The sequence below is a fragment of the Octopus sinensis genome, linkage group LG3 (genome assembly GCF_006345805.1).
Source record: "Octopus sinensis linkage group LG3, ASM634580v1, whole genome shotgun sequence".
In the NCBI taxonomy this organism is placed as follows: Eukaryota; Metazoa; Mollusca; class Cephalopoda; order Octopoda; family Octopodidae; genus Octopus; species Octopus sinensis.
This window is the reverse complement of record NC_042999.1, coordinates 81,426,247-81,434,033: the sequence shown is the minus strand read 5'-3', so window position 1 is coordinate 81,434,033 and position 7,787 is coordinate 81,426,247.

The window sequence follows — 7,787 nt, the reverse complement described above, 5'->3', positions numbered from 1 at the left end:
CCTCTCTTTCCTTCTTGGTAACACGTCATGGTTGTGTCGCTAGGCCCAAAAGTTCAATAGTTGAGAGTATCTCTATATACACTCACATGTACATAGGTAACTAAAACACTTTAGCAAAATGCTGCGCATTTTACCAAGCCATACTGGTTTGCAGTTTATAGCTGGCCCTTTAGAGGTGAGTATATTATAACAAGAGTTATCAAACTGCGGAAGATAGTTTGCTAGTTACATACTGTATTCCACTTTATACACGTATGCCCCATCTTTCGAAACATAGGAATATCTTTGCTAATAAAGGCATATGTCATGAGTTATCCATACCATCTTATCGCTCTTAAATATATTGAAAATTCTTGTTAGTGAAATAGAACTTGACCTTTGGGAAATATTTTAATGTGCAAGAGATCAGTAATTGTAGGTAATTGCACCTAATCAGTTTGGTAAGTGTGCCGTTAATTATCCTTTCTACTTTAGGCACAAGGTCTGAAATTTGGGTGGGAGGGAGATTGTCGATTAGATCGACCCCAGTACTCAACTGGTACTTGATTTATCGACCCTGAAAGGTTGAAGGGCAAATTCAACCTCGGCGAAATTTGAAAAGTGTGCCGTGAATTATGAAACTGGAATGCATTTTCACTCAAAGTTCCTGGTTGCTGTAATTTTACTGTGTATCGGCAAGTAATAAGACTATAAGTGAAAATCCTTTAAATGACATGGCAATATTCAAAAATGGGCTGTTAAAGAATTAGATTATGGTTGAAATGTGCGTAATCTAACCATAGGATTGCGCTGCATATTCTTTGCAGGGCATTTTCTCCTTACCACACACTTTCTCGTACTGTTCAATATGTTGTATTGAGTGTCTAATCATATATACAAACCATAAAGAGTGTTGTGAATGTTTTATTCATTTTATATACTTATAAGTCTCACTGGACCCCAGCAAATAGATTTCGGTATAACTGATATTGTAGTTCATCGCACTTTTCTAAATCATTTGACCTTTGTCAGTAGATTTCACCAACAAAAACAGGCACAATTTAAATATTTAATTTCTACATTATATAAGCTGATCTTTTATTTGATTTTTAAATTTAGGGTGTTAAATTACAATAGTTCAATTTTTCTTTAAGACGTTGCTGTGCAGAAATAAATATGGTCTCCCCGTCCTACAAAAAATAAAACCGGCACAGAGACTCTTTCCTCTGAATGTTAAGTTCGAACAAACAACATGCATTGCAGTTCTAAATTACTTGAAATATCTGCATGCGTGTGAATTATTTTGCAAAACGGACTGCATGGTTTAAATGAAACGGAAAGCATTTAGCTAGAAATTGAAACTTCGAAATGAGGTATTTTAACATCGTACAATGCGGTTCAATATGTTTAGTGATATCGTTCCAACCCCACCCTCGCAACACAACCCATATGAAATATTCTTTCAGAAAAAATGAATTAGATTGCCACGGCTCGATTATCTTTAATAATAGGTCTGATCAATCAGATATAATTTTGCACTAAATAACAAAAACAATTAGGGGACACATCATAAGTTTTAACACTTAAAACACCATCTACATGAATTATAAGAATTATGAAGAATAAATGCAAAAATCTACAAAGAGAAACACAAGAAACAGTAACAAAATAGGAATATATTTATCTTTGAAATAATGTGAAGACCATATTTATGGACTCCAATCAAATGGTAATTGTTGCAATATAATATTCCATCTTAATTTCAGAAGTTACGCTTTACGGCGAGGTTTTATGGCCGTCTTGTTTTTTAAGTCGACGTTGCTGAAAATAGAGATGGGGATATAATATTTATTTTTCATATATATTAACATAATATAAAAATATAAATAAATAAATTCTTTTTCTCATAAAAAAAGATCAAGGCTGCTTCTGATGTCATATAAGCTAAAGTATATTTAACTGAAAATTTCAATAAACATTGCATTTATATCGTATATATACTCATATATCTATCTATCTATCTATCGATCTATCTATATATCTATTTAATTTCTCTCTCCCCCTCTCAGTGTATGTATGTATATATATATATATATATATATATATATATATCACAAACACATACACACTTAAACCAATACAAACAGACACCATAATATTATATATTATAAATTCTGCTACAACTTATTTGTTTTTACTTTAAGGTTTTGCTGGACGGTTTATTCAATCACATTAGTTGAAAAGAAGGCCAGGAAAGACTAAATGTTTCACTAATGAATTAAAATTTAGTATTGGGACTGAAACCTCGGATGAGTAAATGCCACAAATGTCTTGTTTCTTTCTATTCTCAAACTTCACGTACAGATACTGAAGCAAAATCATATATATATATATATATATATATATATATATATATATATATATATATATATATATATATATATAGACAAGAATATATATTTTTATAGATGTGTGTATAAATATAAATGCACACATACACCCCCCCACCCACCCATATACATATATGTTTGTATATATATATATATATATATATATATATATATATATATATATGCATACATATATGTATATACAGACAAAATGAAGGTAAATAAAAATGGTCGAAGAGATGTAAAAGCAAAAAGGCAGATATATTGTATATAGCATACATAAAATATGGACACAGGATTATGAGAATTTAAAAGCCTGTCCAATATTTGCGAACAGCTTGCCTAATATGTTCTTGTATATTAGTGAATATAATTTATTGAGCGTATATCGCAGCATTGCTGTAATAATGCAGCTGTTGGAACTGCGCAACTGGTTCAGTTCCTGACAGAAGAAAATTTTCCACATATAAATGGGCGTTTTGTTCCCGCCACGTATGTATATACCACGATTTCATACATACATATATACCTACATATATATAATATATATATATATATATATATATATATATATATTATATATATATATATATATATATGTATGTATGTATGTATGTATGTATGTATGTGTGTGTGTATGTTTGTATGTATATTGTAAACTTTGAGAGCCTCGAATTTGCATGATATTTTACAGGAAAGAAAGTAAATTTCAATCGCAGTAATGCTACAAGAGAAATGTTGTGTATTTAATCGTATAAACTTTACAACTCTAGCAACTTGTTTCTGTTGTATAATGTTCACTAGCCAACCTTTCTCTGCCATTCTTACAGCTTTACTACTTATGAAATTTACTGTCTTCTGTCTAAAACAATTTGTATGTGTGTGTATGTATATATATATATATATATATATATATAGGCACAGGTGTGAGTGCGTGGTAAGAATTTGGCTTCCAGCCACATGGTTCCGGGTTCAGTCCCACAGCGTGGCACCTTGGGCAAGTGTCTCCTGCTTTAGCCCGGGGCTGACCAAACCCATGTGAGTGGATTTGGTAGACAGATACTGAAACAAGCCCGTCGTATATATGTATATGTATGTATATGTTCGTGTGTCTGTGTTTGCCCTGCCACCATGGCTTGACAACCAGTGTTGGTGTGTTTACGTTCTCGTGCCTTAACGATTCGGCAAAAAGAGACCGATAACATAGGTACTAGGTTTGTAAGGAATAAGTCCTGGGGACAATTTGTTCGCCTAAAGTTGGTGCTCCTGCATGACTGCAGTCAAATTACTGAAACAAGTAAAAGAATAAAAGCATATATGCAAAAACCTATATCACGTAAAGTCGGCCGAAACATTACTGTGCTGGATAGAATTATTAGCTGTATTTCTTACTGCTTTACGTTTTAAGTTCAAAACTCCTAATGTTGGTTTAACGTTTCATTCATTCGGGGTCGTTAAAGTAAGCACCAGTTGAACCCTGGTTCAATGCAATCGACTGCTCCATCGCCACAATTTTACGGTTTGTGTCTATAGTAGAAAGGATATCACCAAACTCTTTAAAATTGTGGACTGGAGGAATCGTTATAGTGTCATAAGGTATGTCTGGTAATATTTCTCACCGTTCTTTGCGTTCTCATTTCAATTTCAGCGGGAATCATATTTGCCTCTATACATTTGGTAAAGTGTTTAAAATAAATTATAGGTCAGATAGTGTAGTTGATCTCATTGCGCAATTACATATTTCAAAGTTTCAAGCAACGTGCTAACATATTAAATAATATTTACAAACACTTTACTCCACTAGCTTATACGGGGGAACATTTAAGTAATATCACACCACGCTAAGCAAAACAACTACACCTTGTTTGAATAACACTTACACAGTCTAAGAATACGAAATACGTTATGTATGATCTTGTATAATACTATACATACAGGATTATCTTTCAGCATACCCTTTGATCATAGGTATTTTTAATCATTATTGAACTGATGCTCGAAAACAAAATAACCACAACATAAAATGTTAGTGTGAAGAAAATTCATTATTGTATGAATCGTATCCAACTTAACTAAATGATGAAAATATATTGCATCAACTAACAAATGACAGTAAGCGTCTGAAACCATAGAGTTAAGTCTGGGAGATTTGGTTATCGATTAACGATGTGATCTGCGGTTTCTATTTCATCTTGTGATTTTCAATTATGGGAAATATCCCGGAAACAAATTTGCTATAATGGCCTCTGTTTCACAAATATCACCAACGCAATAGACAATGTATCGATCGTCACTCATATTCATTTTATTTAAGAATTATGCTGTTACATACATACATATGTATACATATATATATATTTATAAATAAATATATATATATTATATATATATATATATATATTATATTATATTATATTATATTATGAAGGCCCATGTAACTCAGATGGGGCTCTGTTGGAGATGATTCCAGTGAAAACTGGTGCTGAATACAATTTTATGAGTGAGGAATTTATTCTCTCGGTGATCTTTAGGTTTTTGTATTTTTGTTTTTATTTTATTGTTTTGTTGGAAGCAGATAATTATGACCTTGTGACTTACGCGGAACAAGACATTCCAAAAACAACATTCCTCTCCTCTGTTTCCCACTGCTTTTTTACTTGCAAAATGTCTATGACGATGAGATGAAGTTTCTCTTATAAGAAACGTATATGGAATCAAATATAAATGATTAACAGAACAGAGTTGATCTAGAGGGTGTTAGCGCCTCTTGTCAGCTTTAGCTCTATAGATAAATCACCATATTTCGAAATGGATTGAGAAGTCCTTGGTTATTGGAGACAGATGAGTCAAATAGGACCTTGAAACTTATCACTAATATTTGAATTTATTACTATTGTGCAATCCCTGGATATACTTTTCTAAGATAGGGACTATATTTAGACGGCATATAAAAATATTCTAAGGTATTCGCAAAATGTGCCTTCACATTATTACACATAGAAACATTTTCAGACATGGTACATGATCGCTGGAGAACTGAATCAAGGTAAAAGCTTGCCCTATCAAATTTCATATGTGATAGGTATACTAAATATCGGGATGATTTCAAGTTTCCAAATTGAACATCCTTATAGAGAATCAGTTCTCGTTACTATGCTTAGTACTAATACAAAAGTGAATGAACCTTCATTCCTTGACATCATCACTGTTCATTAGCAGGTCTATAGCTAGAAAGGAGACTTCATTTTGGAAAAGATTAGATTGTGTATCAAATAGGAGAACTGAAAGCCTTTGAAACTCCTTATGGCAATGATTTTGAAGAGTCCCTAGCGTGCATTGTGCTTGGACGTACTGCATATTTAAAACAGGATTAATGGGCACTCCGCTGAATACGACAACCAGTTGATCCGATCAACGGAAGAGCCTGCTGGTGAACTCAACGTGTAAGTGATTCAGCACTCTCCAGGCACATGTACCCTTAACGTACGTCTCAGGGAGATTCAGTATGACATCGATTGTGACAAGGCTGGTCCTTTGAAATACAGGTGCTACTTATTTATGCCAGCTGAACGGACTGGAGCAACGTGAAATTAAATTGTATTAGTCAAGGACACAACACGACGCCTAGTATATTGTACTCACGACATCATGGATCATAAGCCTAATAAAATACTCATTCAGTTACGTAACTTCACCAAAACTGGATTGGCTAACCATTGATTGTCAACCATACAACACGCAACATGTTTATATACATAACGCTACCAGCAGTTATGGTGCAGATTTGGTTCCTTATATTCCCACTTATGTACTCATGTAGTAACAGGCTGAAATCCATTTTGAACAAACGCTGAGCTGCTCATAATTTCACAAGTAAAACTTCTACAAAGCATTGCAGGCAATATCGGGGCTAGTTAGACATTCTAGACATATATTAAAGATATATGTCTGCAATGACAATGTGGTTACGCCGGAAATTGAAATGACAGTTATGTTTCACAACTTTCCAAATTTTATCAGAATTTGGAAAGTTTCTTCCAACAGTTATGTGCTGAAGACATGCCAAATCTTTATCTCGGGAGTTAAATATGTAATCTGAGGTGACAGAAACATGATTATCAGGAAAATTTAACTTTTAAGTAATGTTAGATGATATAGGACTATTAACACTTTACAAAATCATAAACAATTACGTTTGAAAAGACACTTAACTGCCATGTATGATGTTCTCCATGCTTCACATTCGTTGAAATACATTTTCATTGTAATGTCACAACAGGCCTGTGACTTTGTGATTCCTCAGTCTACATGACTTTCAGAAAACATTCTGTATTACAGTAACTGTACTAGGTTAAAACATTAAGCCAACACTAATGATTACTTTAGTTCAACGAGGCTTCCAACAACATCTCTTGGAAAAATCAGCTTCTGTTAAATTCTTAAAAACTGTCCTCTCGGAAAGTTTTGAAGACGTGCGGCTGTTTGAGTAGTAATTTTTTCTTTCCTGAACAAATATTTTCCATCCTTATTTGTAGTAGTTTAATGACAATCAGAACTTTTCTGCTTTTCTAGAGAGTTACTGCTTATTTTATTTAGACAGAGAAGTAGGTTGATAGTTTCTTTAGTATGTTGTGCACACAATAATATGTTGCAACTGTTTTCAAGAAGAACAATAATTTAATCATTAATATCCAAATCAACAAGGAATTTCTTTTCCTTTGAAGTCATATCTAAAACGAAAGAAAATAACATGACATAATCTAGCTGTCCAAATTATATTTGAACTATTTGCACACAATATATCGTTTCATCTTTAAAAGTAACTTATTGCAAATTTCCAATTAAAAACAATAAAAGAACGCGTCTTGACATTTAAAACCGTTTTAAATCTATTCTATTATAAAGAATAATTTCAAATAAAATATCTATTATTCCTGTCCTATATATATAACTTTAAAGTTTTTCAGTTATACTCGAGATATTGTCCATAAAAGACAAAAGATGGAAATCTGGAATTTGTGTCTTTGTGGTTCTCCATAAAAATGTTTATGAATTTTTGGAAAATGTTTTTCTCTCCTCAAAATGCTGTACAAAGTATTTGGAGGAGGTAAGGCAAAGTTTGTTTTAAATAAACTATATATCTACTTTATATCCTCTCTTCTATAGGCACAATGTTGTGGAGGGGGCTAGTCTGTATCAGTAAACCCAGTACTCAACTGGTATTTATATTATCAACCACAAATGATGGAAGGCAAAGGTGACCTCAGTATGATTAGAAATCAGAACGTAAAAACAGGTGAAATGCCTCCAAGCATTTTACCCGGTTTGCTAAAGATTCGGCCTGCTCGCCAACTTATATACTTTATATACAAACCATTAACGTAACAAATTCATAATTATTTTCCACTCTAAGCAAAA